The sequence below is a fragment of the Loxodonta africana genome, chromosome 10, assembly GCF_030014295.1.
Source record: "Loxodonta africana isolate mLoxAfr1 chromosome 10, mLoxAfr1.hap2, whole genome shotgun sequence".
In the NCBI taxonomy this organism is placed as follows: domain Eukaryota; kingdom Metazoa; phylum Chordata; class Mammalia; order Proboscidea; family Elephantidae; genus Loxodonta; species Loxodonta africana.
Genome location: NC_087351.1, coordinates 72,106,655 through 72,117,715, shown reverse-complemented (window position 1 = coordinate 72,117,715; position 11,061 = coordinate 72,106,655).

The window sequence follows — 11,061 nt, the reverse complement described above, 5'->3', positions numbered from 1 at the left end:
TGAACTTGGATGGCTGGCCTGGGCTTTGAAGAGTCTGGGTGTGCCTGAAATTCCCCCAGGGAGTTTGTTGAAAGCTGGCCCCTTCTGCTCCACTGAGGCAAGCCAGGAACAAGGTGGGGTGGCTTACTTATAAAAAAAATCCACAAACTGAAGATACCTTTTAAACCAGATTATACAACTGTAATCTTACTCTACATACCCATTTCCCTTTTTGTTCTTTTGAATCCTTTGTAAAGTTTAAAGTTCTCATCCATTTGACAGAATACTCTGTAATCATATTTTAAAACAGTGGAGCATTCTGAAGATCTACAGCTGGTGTAGAAACATAGAAAAATGTCCATTAAGAAGACAAGAAAGAAAGAAAAGACCAAAATGGTTACAGAAGAGACTCTGAAACTTACTCCTCAATGTAGAGTAGCTAAAACAAATGGAAGAAGTAAAAGAGCTGAACAGAAGATTTCAAAGGGCAGCTCAAGAAGATAAAGTAAATTATTATAACGAAATGTGCAAAGACCTGAAGTTAGAAAACCAAAAGGGAAGAACATGCTTAGCATTTCTCAAGCTGAAAGAAATGAAGAAAACATTCTAGTTTTGAGTTGCAATATTAAAGGATTCTATGGGGAAAACACTGAATGATGCAGGAAACATCAAAAGAATATGGAAGGAATACACAGAGTCAGTGTATCAAAAAGAATTCGATGACATTCAACCCTTTCAGGAGGTAGCATATGATCAAGAACTGATACTGCATCCTAGTTTAGTTAGTAGCATCTGGGGTCTTAAAAGCTTTCCAGCAGCCATTTAAGATAGAACCATTGGTTTCTACTTGCCTGAAGCTAAGGAGAAAGAAAGAAACTGAAGACTCAAAGAAGAAACTAGACTACAGCACTAAGAGTCTACACGAACAATGACATCACCTACCTTGAGACCAGAAGAACCAGATGGTGCCTGGCTACCACTACCGATCGCTCTAACCAGAGACTCAATAGATGGCCCCGGACAAAATGGGAGAAAAATGTAAAACAAAATGAAAATTCCTAAAAAAATATGCCAGACTTACTGGACTGGTAGAGACTAGATGAACTACCAAGACTACTGCCCTGAGCTATTCTTTAAACTTGGAACTGAAACCACTCCCGGAGGTCGTCTTTCAGCCAAATGACAGACTGGCCCATAAAATAAGTAATATCACCCGTGAGTACTGTGCTTCTGAAAATATTCATCTAGATGAAACCAAACGGTAAACATTCACCCTAGACCAAAGATGAGAAGACAATGCGGTACAGGAAAGCTAGATTAATGGAAGCAGAACAACCAAAATGGAATTAATGAGAATGCTGATATATTGTGAAGAATGTAACCAATGTCACGGAACAATATGAATAGAAATTGTTCAATGAGAACCTAATTTCCTGTGTAAGCTTTTACCAAAAACACAGTATTTTTTTTTAAAAAGGCAGTAGGGGCATATTGGTCCTATATCAAAAGATTGACAAATAAATTTAATTAAGTAATTTAAAATATAATTTAAATAAATAAATTTAATTGCCTAAAAAAAAGAACCAAAGTCCAAGCTGTACTGAAGGCACTGGCAAAAAACAAGGCTCTAGGAATTGGTGGAACATCAACGGATGTATGTTGAAAAACAGATGCAACACTGAAAATGCTCACTTGTCTATGCCAAGAAATTTGGTAGACAGCTATCTGGGCAACCAAACTGAAGTGATCCATATATGTGCCCATTACAAAGAAAGGTGATCCAACAGAATGCAGAAATTATTGAACAATATCATTAAAATCACACACAAGTAAAATTTTGTTAAAGATTATTCAAATCGATTGCCCAGTACATTGACGGGGAACTGCCAGAAATTCAAGCTAGATTCAGAAGAGGACATGTAATGAAGGATATCATAGCTGATGTCAGATGAATCTTGCCTGAAAGCAGAGAATACCAGAAAGATGTTTAGCTATATTTTATCGACTATGCAAAGGCATTTGATTGTGTGGATCATAATAAATTACAGATAACAATGCGAAGAATGGGAATCCCAGAACAGTTAATTGTGCTCATGAGGAGCCTGTACACAGGCAGTCATTCGAAAAGAACAAGGGGATACTGTGTGGTTTAAAATCAGGAAAGGTGTGTTTTAGAGTTGTATCCTTTCACCATACTTATTCAATCTGTATGCTGAACAAATAATCAGAGAAATAATCCAATCAGGATTGGTGGAAAACTCATTAACAACCTGCAGTATGCAGATGACATTAACCTTGTTTGCAGAATTTGAAGAGGACCTGAAGCACTTATTGATGAAGGTCAAATACCACAGTCTTCAGTATGGATTACACCTCAACATAAAGAAAACAAAAATCCTCACAACTGGACCAATAAGTGACATGATGATAAAGAGGGGCAATAACTGAAGTTGTCAAGGATTTCATTTTACTTGGATCCAAAATCAATGACCATGGAAGTAGCAGTCAAGAAATCAAACAATGTATTGAATTGGGCAAATCTGCTGCAGAAGACCTCTGCAGACCTCTGTAAAGTGTTCAAAAGCAAAGATGTCACTTTGAGGAGAAAAGTGCACCTGACGCAAGCCATGGTATCTTCGATCACCTCATATGCATGCGAGGGCTGGAGAATGAATAAGGAAGAATGAAGAAGAACTGATTCATTTGAATTATGGTGTTGGCAAAGAATACCGAATATACCATGGGCTGCTAGAAGAAAGAACAAATCTCTCTTGGAAGAAAAACAGCCAGAATGCTCCTTAGAAGTGAGGATGGTGAGACTTCGTCTCACGTACTTGGCACATGTTATTGGGAGGGACCAACCAGTCCCTACAGAAGGACATCAGGTTTGGTAAATGGGGGTTAGCGAAAGAGAAGAAGACCCTCAAGGAGATGAACTGACACAGTGGCTGCAATGATGGGCTCAAGCATAGCAAGGATTGTGAGGATGACGCGGGGCTGGTCAGTGTTTCTTTCTGTTGTACAAAAGGTCACTAGGAGTCGGAAGTGACTCGAAGGCACCTAACAACAACAGAGTTTGTATACACAAAAAGTTTCAGATGGGATACTCACTAAGCTGTGTGTATGCATGCATGTGTGTGCTTTCAAAATACCAGATGACCTCCAGAACTCTAAACCCCGTAGCCCTGCACATACATTGGGCACTGTTCCTCCTGGATGCTTTTGCTCATGCCCTCTCCTTTGCCTAGGATGCCCTTTCCTCCCTTCTTCTGATTAGTAATCTCACCCACTTTCAACACTTGGTATAATCCTTTCAGAGATTTTTACAGAGTACCTTGGTCTAGCTTTGCCTCTTCTCTCCATATACCAAAAGCACTGCTTCTTCATACTACTCATCTTGTACTGTGCATTAACACAGGGCATTGCTTGTAGTGATCTTCTGTAATATTCACCTCTTTTTATGTTATCTTTTCATGCGTACGCCTTTTCTCTAATGATATTACATTATTTGTGGGTAGGAGCCAAATCTTAGATTCTTCTGATTTCTCATGATATTTAGCAAAATACTTGGCATGGACAGGAATGTAATACACTAATGGCATAGCTTAAATAAGATGATTAAAGGTAGAAAACATAAGATATTGCTGTTTTAAAGAGAAGGTGAGAATATTTACCATTTTGAAAACTTCTCCTGCATCCTCTGCCCCAGGAAAAACAATAAACCCACAAACTCCTTATTCCTAGTTTAAAAGATTTTGGGACATATTTTATTTTTATTATGATTTTATGGAATAAAAATGGCATCTATTCAGAGTGTTATTGGCTCAGGTTAGACTCTGCCTAGAATAATATATCCCAAAGCAGCACAGGAATAGAATAGGCCTGAGGGAGAAATATGGCTGGGTTTTTCCTGTGGAGAAGGAATCAGCTACAGAATTTAAAGATGTCAGAAGTCCAATTTTAATTTGTTCCATGTCCTATGCTATGCTTTAATATCCTCCCCATCAGGAAAGGAAGAGCTGGTTCATACCCGGAGAAAAGGCAGAGAGAGAACAGGAAGCAGAAGACAAAATAAGGAAGGAACAATCAAGAATTTAGTGAGAGCAGACAAGGAGTACCAAGAGAACAAATGCTCCCTCAAGAAGCCTCAGAACTATGGGACAGGACACTGGGGTGCTGATTTGAGTTCTCTTAATGGGATATGAAAAGAAAGGCTGAAGGGCACAGGATCATTTGTCCCATAGAATGTTTCTGGAAAAAGGGCTCATGGTTAAAGAAGTTTGAGGAACTGTACACTAAACTACCACATTGAAGAATCACACTGCATATTAGCATACTAAAGGTTCTGAGGTATCTTTGACATTAAAAACACACCACAAATCTGCTTAAAATATATCTTTTGAGTTTTCCAAACTCATTTGACCACAGAATTTGGGAACTACTTTGAGGATAACCCTAGGGGCGTAGTGGATAAGTGCTACGGCTGCTAACCAAGAGGTTGGCAGTTTGAATCTGCCAGGTGCTCCTTGGAAACTCTACTGGGCAGTTCTACTCTGTCCTATAAGGTCGCTATGACTTGGAATTGACTCGACGACAGTGGGTTTGGTTTTGGTGGGTTTTTGAGAAATGCTGGCCTGTATTTCAATCAGCACCTGATTTAGCTAAGCCAAGGAAAACTGAGAAGGTATACCAATAAAGAAAGAATGCTGTGACAGCTACCACCACTGATTGCTCTGACAGGGATCACAACAGAGAGTCCTGGACAGAGCTAGAGAAAAATGTAGAACAAAATTCTAACTCACAAAAAAAGACCAGACTTACTGGCCTGACAGAGCCTGGAGGAACCCTGAGAGTATGGCCCCCGGTCACCCTTTTAGCTCAGTAATGAAGTCACTCTCATGGTTCATCCTTCAGCCAAAGACTAGACAGGCCCATAAAACAAAACTAAAGGGCTACACCACCCCAGGGGCAAGGACTAGAGGGCAGGAGGGGACAGAAAAGCTGGTAACAGGGAACCCAAGGTCGAGAAGAGAGAGTGTTGACATGTCGTGGGGTTGGTAACCAATGTCACAGAACAATATATATACTAATTGTTTAAGGAGAAACTAGTTTGTTATGTAAACCTTCATCTAAATTACAACAACAACAAAAAGATTATAGCCTTGGAAACCCTATGGGACAGTTCTACTCTGCCCTATAGGGTTGCTGTGAGTTGGAACTGACTCAACAGAAGTGGATTTATTTCTGTGAGGTAGATGAATACTGAAAAAAAAAAAAAAAAAGGATGCCATGAACCAAGGTATGCAAAGAAATAATTACAAGGAAAATTTGACAGCTGGCACGTATATCAGATTGGTGAAAGACTGACTTAAAGCATGGATTTTTTTTTTTTCTAATACTTTAAGGATAAAAGAGCATCCCATGATGAATACTGGAAATTCTGGTACCATTTGAGTTATAATTTTAATTACAGATCCTTGAATATTTAAAAAATATTTTCTTAGTAGAACACAACAGTTACACGTACGTAGAGAAATCTTCTAAATGCTAAACTGGATTACTAGCATAGAAAATAAAATTAGAACAATTACAACTTACTCCCTGAGTGTTTGGCATGCATTTCTGAAAGGCTGATTATTTATATATGTCTGCTACCTCCAACATGCTAAAATGAAAAACAGCTCAAGACTTAGGAAAAGAAAAGAAAAAAAAAAAGCTGTGAAAAGAGAGCTTAAGGGATAAAGACAGCATTGCAACACTGATTTATGCCATATGTTTTCTTCATATGCTACTCTGGAAGTGGGCCAACAAAATATCTACAGAAATGTTGCTTTATTTAAAATCTGAGTCATGTTTCTTATGTACTATTCAGAAAGATAGGAAACAGGAATCAATTTGGCAATCTACTGGGAGGGAATTCTTAGTTACCAAAACTCTAACTCAGCAATCATACATGACACCAGACTAAAAATCCTCTAAAACAAAAAAAGAAATAACAAAAAGTGGCAGTTTGGGGGAATTATACAAAAAAAAATTTTTTTTTTATTTTATACTAAATATACAAACAACCAAAAAACCCACTGCCGTTGAGTCAATTATGACTCATAGCGACCCTACAGGAGAGAGCAGAACTGCCCCATAAAGTTTCCAAGGAGCGCCTGGCAGATTTGAACTGCTGACCTCTTGGTTAGCAGCTGTAGCACTTAACCACTAAGCCACCAGGGTAAAAAAAACAAACCAAAAAAAGCCACCAGGGTAGTTCTCTAAATTCAGCAAAAGGAGCCCTGGTGGTGCAATGGTTAAGTGCCTGGCTGCTAACCCAGAGGCTGGTGGTTTGAAGGTACCCAGCAGTTCCGTGGGAGAAAGACCTGGTGATCTGCTTTCATGAAGATTACAACCAAGAAAACTCTATGAGGCAGTTCTACTCTGTCATATGAGGTCGTTCTGAGTCAAAATCAACTTGATGGCACCTAAAAAAGTTTAGCAAAAAGAGTTCATAGAAATAGAAGTTTTAGCAATTGTCTGATTTTTGTTTGGCAAAAGTTACTCAATTATTTTTATTGGTTGACTTAATTCATTAAATTCATTAAATCAACAAACATTTACTGAGCAATTCTGCACTCAGGCAGTGTGTATTTGTTGTAATTTTAGTAAATTTACTTTGTGTTCTTAATAGATCTGTTGAATTTTATTAACTTTTGTTCTCATCTTTTTAATTTCTAAAAGCCCTTCCTTAATCTCTAATGGTTCCTTTGTATAGTATCCTACTATTGTTTCAGGAGTATGTTCTGTCTCTCTGAGGATATCCATGGTGTGCATGTGTGTGTAGATAAATGCTGTTTATATTTTTTTGTAAATTACATCTTTAGGTCATTTGCCTATTTTTCTACTGGAGTGTTATGGATTGAACTGTGTCCCCCACAAACATGTTATCAACTTGGCCAGGCCATGATTCCCAGTATTATGTGACTACCCACCATCCTGTCATCTGATGTGATTTTCCTATATGTTGTAAATCCTACCTCTATGATGTTAATGAGGTGGGATTAGCAACAGTTATATTAACGAGGCAGGGCTCAATCTACGAGATTAGGTTTTGTCTTAAATCAATCGTTTTTGAGATCTAAAAGAGAAGAGAGCAGAGAGACAAGGGACCTTATACCACTAAGAAAGTAGTGCCAGGAGAAGAGAAGAGGGTGTCTTTTGGACCCAGGGTCCCTGTGCTGAGCAGCTTCTAGACCAGGGGAAGACTGATAATAAGGATCTTCCTTCAGAGCCGAGAAAGAAAGCATCCCCCTGGAGCTGGCGCCCTGAATTCAGACTCCTAACCTCTTATACTGTGAGACAATAAATCTCTCTTTGTTAAAGTCATTCACTTGTGGTATTTCTGTTATAGCAGCCCTAGACGACTAAGACACGGAGTGTTCATCTTTCCTTTTAATTTGAAGGAACTTTTTATATATAAAGGATATTAAGTCTTTAACATATGCTACATCTTTTTCCCTTCTATGTTAACTTGCTCTTGTGGGAAGATATTGGTGAGGATTAAACATTACATTTTGATAATTGTTTATATAGGCCAACTGTGTTTCTCCTTTTATATAGTAATAGCTAAATATTGGCATTCTCCACAAATTAAAACTTTTGAGTTACTTTTTAGTACTTACAATGGACCAAAACCAAACGAAACCCATTGCCGTTGAACAGATTCTGACTCACAGCGATCCTATAGGACACAAGAGAACTGCCCCATAGAGTTTCCAAGGAGTGCCTGGTGGATTCAATGGACCAAGTGATGGTAACAGGGCTAGTCTCTAACCAAAGGTTACAATCTGGTAAAGATTTTCCGTCAAATACTTGTTATTGATAGAAGAAAACTCAAATTGTTTTAATTATCATTATCAAGAGATTAAGTAAAAACCAAAAAGGCAGTTTATTAATAACTTGTCAAGAAAAACTAGTTATGGCTTATATTTAAAAATGACGACATAAACTTTGCCAGTAAAGCAACAGAGTGGAGACATAAAGAATAGAAAGCACTCGTACATGTTTCTAAAAAGTACCGCACAAAATTTGAAAGGAAATATACAAAAGCCTTATTTTTGTAAGCATCACCACCTTCCCTAATTTGGTAAAAAACAAAACAAAACTTTATGCCTGCAAAAGAAACAAACTGGCCTACATCTAAGTACTCAAAAAGCATGATATGAAACAACTTAATAACCGAGAAGTTCTAAAAGGCTTGTACATGTGGATTATTTATTTATTTATTTATTTTTGCTAATCTAGTGCTAACTGTTGAAGATACCAGTAGGAATCCAGAGATGAAAATATAGCTGCCTCTATAATTCTTACAATACGCCGGGATCTTAACTGAATCCCATGGCATGGACAATGGCTCGACTTTTGAAGTCTTTTGAAAGAGGTTTGGTGCTTAAGCCAGAGAAATACATTTCATACTTAAAACACACTTAGGTTTATGAAATTATGTGGGAAGCACCATAACCCTCCAAAAAATAAAGGAAAATCTGCCCAAGTATCTGGAAAGAAAATCTTAACAGAAACAAGTACCCTAACTATCTCTTTGGATCTACAAAATGGTATTTATTCAAATTCAAGACTTTTGGAAGGTCTTTGAATATAACAATTTTCTATAAATTCAGAGGAACTGGTTTATAAAGAAACCTACCACTGCATGGGAAGGATGACTGGATAGCTCAAAGGATATATTGCAGGTACTGGCAGCACTTTACAAATGGAATGATGAGTTGTTGGTTCTACGTTTCATCCTTCCCAAATACATGACACTAGAATACAAACTAACAGCCTCTGTTACGTATGGAAAACTAAGATAGTAGGAAACAGCCAAGAGCACATCAGAGCAGCATAAATATGCAGCAGGCCCAGCTGATGCTTCTACTGCTATCACTCTGAGCCCAATCTACCCTTCCCACACCTCATACACCCTTACCCATTATAAATTCAATTGGGTTGACAAGCTTTTCTCTCAAAGTATTGAGTAAAATCTATTGCTTACATGAATTATTAGACATAAATCAACTTATTTCACAAAAAAGAAAATTAAGAACCAGCAACATTAAGTGACTTACTCAAGACAATGTTTGTTGGTGGCAAACTGAGTTTTTGGCTATTGCCAAATGAAATGGAATTTTGAGCATAGAGAAATAGAAAGATAATTTAGAAGAAATGATACGTAAGGGAAAATCAGGCTGAGAGGAATCTACAAAATGCCATAATAGGAAGCTTTTGATAACTAAGTCCCATGAGGACACTGGCACCTAGGACTCCCTGGTAGGGGACAATGAAAGATTATCGATAAAGTGTCTAAAAGAAAAAAGTCCTTACCATCAAGAAAGTGAAAAGACAACCTACCAAATGGGTGAAAATACAAGTCATATGTCTGAAAGGGACTTGTACCTAGAATATATAAGGCACTCTGACAACTCAACAATAAAAAGACAAATAACCCAATATAAAAACAGGCAAAGAGGTGGGGCCAAGATGGCTGACTATGTAGACGCTACCTCGGATCCCTATTGCAACCAAAACTCAGAAAAACAAGTGAATCGATCACATACATGACAATCTATGAACCCTGACCACCAAACACAGACCTGAAGAGTTGACCTGAGTGACAGGTGAGCGAAAAGCTGCGCCCTGAACCAGCGACTGCTTCTGGAACCCGCAACCCACTACAGAGCCTCGAGCCGTCGCGGTTCCCTGGTGCCGAGTAGTGGGGCTGATAGCAGCTTCCTGAGGCGGGGCAGGCACGGGACACAGCCCTAACCCCTAACCCCCAGGGGTAACCTCCGTAGAGACTCAGCCATAGCAAGCAGGCTGCACACTGACGCAGCTAATGAGAGAACAAACAACCACGGGGAAGCAGGGACTGTTTTCGGAGCCTGGAGCCAGCGTCCCAGTCAGAAAACCTTGGCGATGGGTGTTGGACTGGGCAAAGGGGAGCTGAGCACGGCATCCTGAGATGGTGCAAACACAGGACGCAGCCCTAGCCCCCTGAAGTGACCTCGGGGGAAACCCAGCCAGTGCACGCAGGCAGCGCAGTGACGTGGCTGACAGGAGGAGAAGTCACCGGGAGGCAGTGACTGGTTTTGGAGCCGGGAGTGTGGCGTCCCAGCCAGGGAACCTTGATGCTGGGCTTTGGACTGGGAGCGGAGGAACTGACCACAGCTTCTGAGACAGCACATGCACACGACGCAGGACTGACTCTCAGGGGCAATCTTGACCCAGCCAATGCACACAGGCTACACACCCCTCGGGAATCTCAGATAAAAACAGTCCTCACCAAGCAAGATAAGTAACTTTGTCTGTATTCCTGGGTGCTACTCTCTCCTATCTATCTGATCCCTCCCCTCCCCTTCCCAGGCGGCTTCATTAACATTGGAATTTCCTGGGCCAGAGAGTGAACTGTTCTGCGGGTTTTTGTTTGCTTGTTTGTTTGTTTTGTCTTTTCCTAACCCATTCTCCTGGCCTGAGAGAAGCAGCTACAAAAAACCCAGGGACCAAGAATCCTTCCCTGACTTCCTGAAATTGGACTAAAAATACAGAACCAGCTCCAGCCAAGCATATGAGATCCATAGTCTTGGGCTTTCATCCCTACAGGGAACAAGATGGCTATTATAATGCAAAGGCCATTCTGATAGGGATCTGACTGTAACTGTTTTAGCGGATTACTGGAAAGACAAGTTTCCCAGGTCTGATATCTCTACCTATTAAACAGAGCCCTCACTGACCCACAGCGGGGAACTGAGGGCTGAAGCTCCCCCCAGATCTCCTAGCCTCCTGCCTCAGGGGTCTGAGGAAGGTGACATCTACCAATCTGTAGAGGTACATGCATTGGGTGCCTAAGGTATAGCTGCAGAGCCCACCCACCAAAGTGTTTTAGGAATAGAGACACACCCACCTCACTGGCACTTGGGGGAAGCCTGTCAGTATCCTGTCCCCCCGGAATGTGACCCCCTGCTGCTACTAGAATCTGGTGCACACAACTATCACTACTCCTCCTCTAAGCGAATAGGTGACAGTCTACCCCACACACTTGGT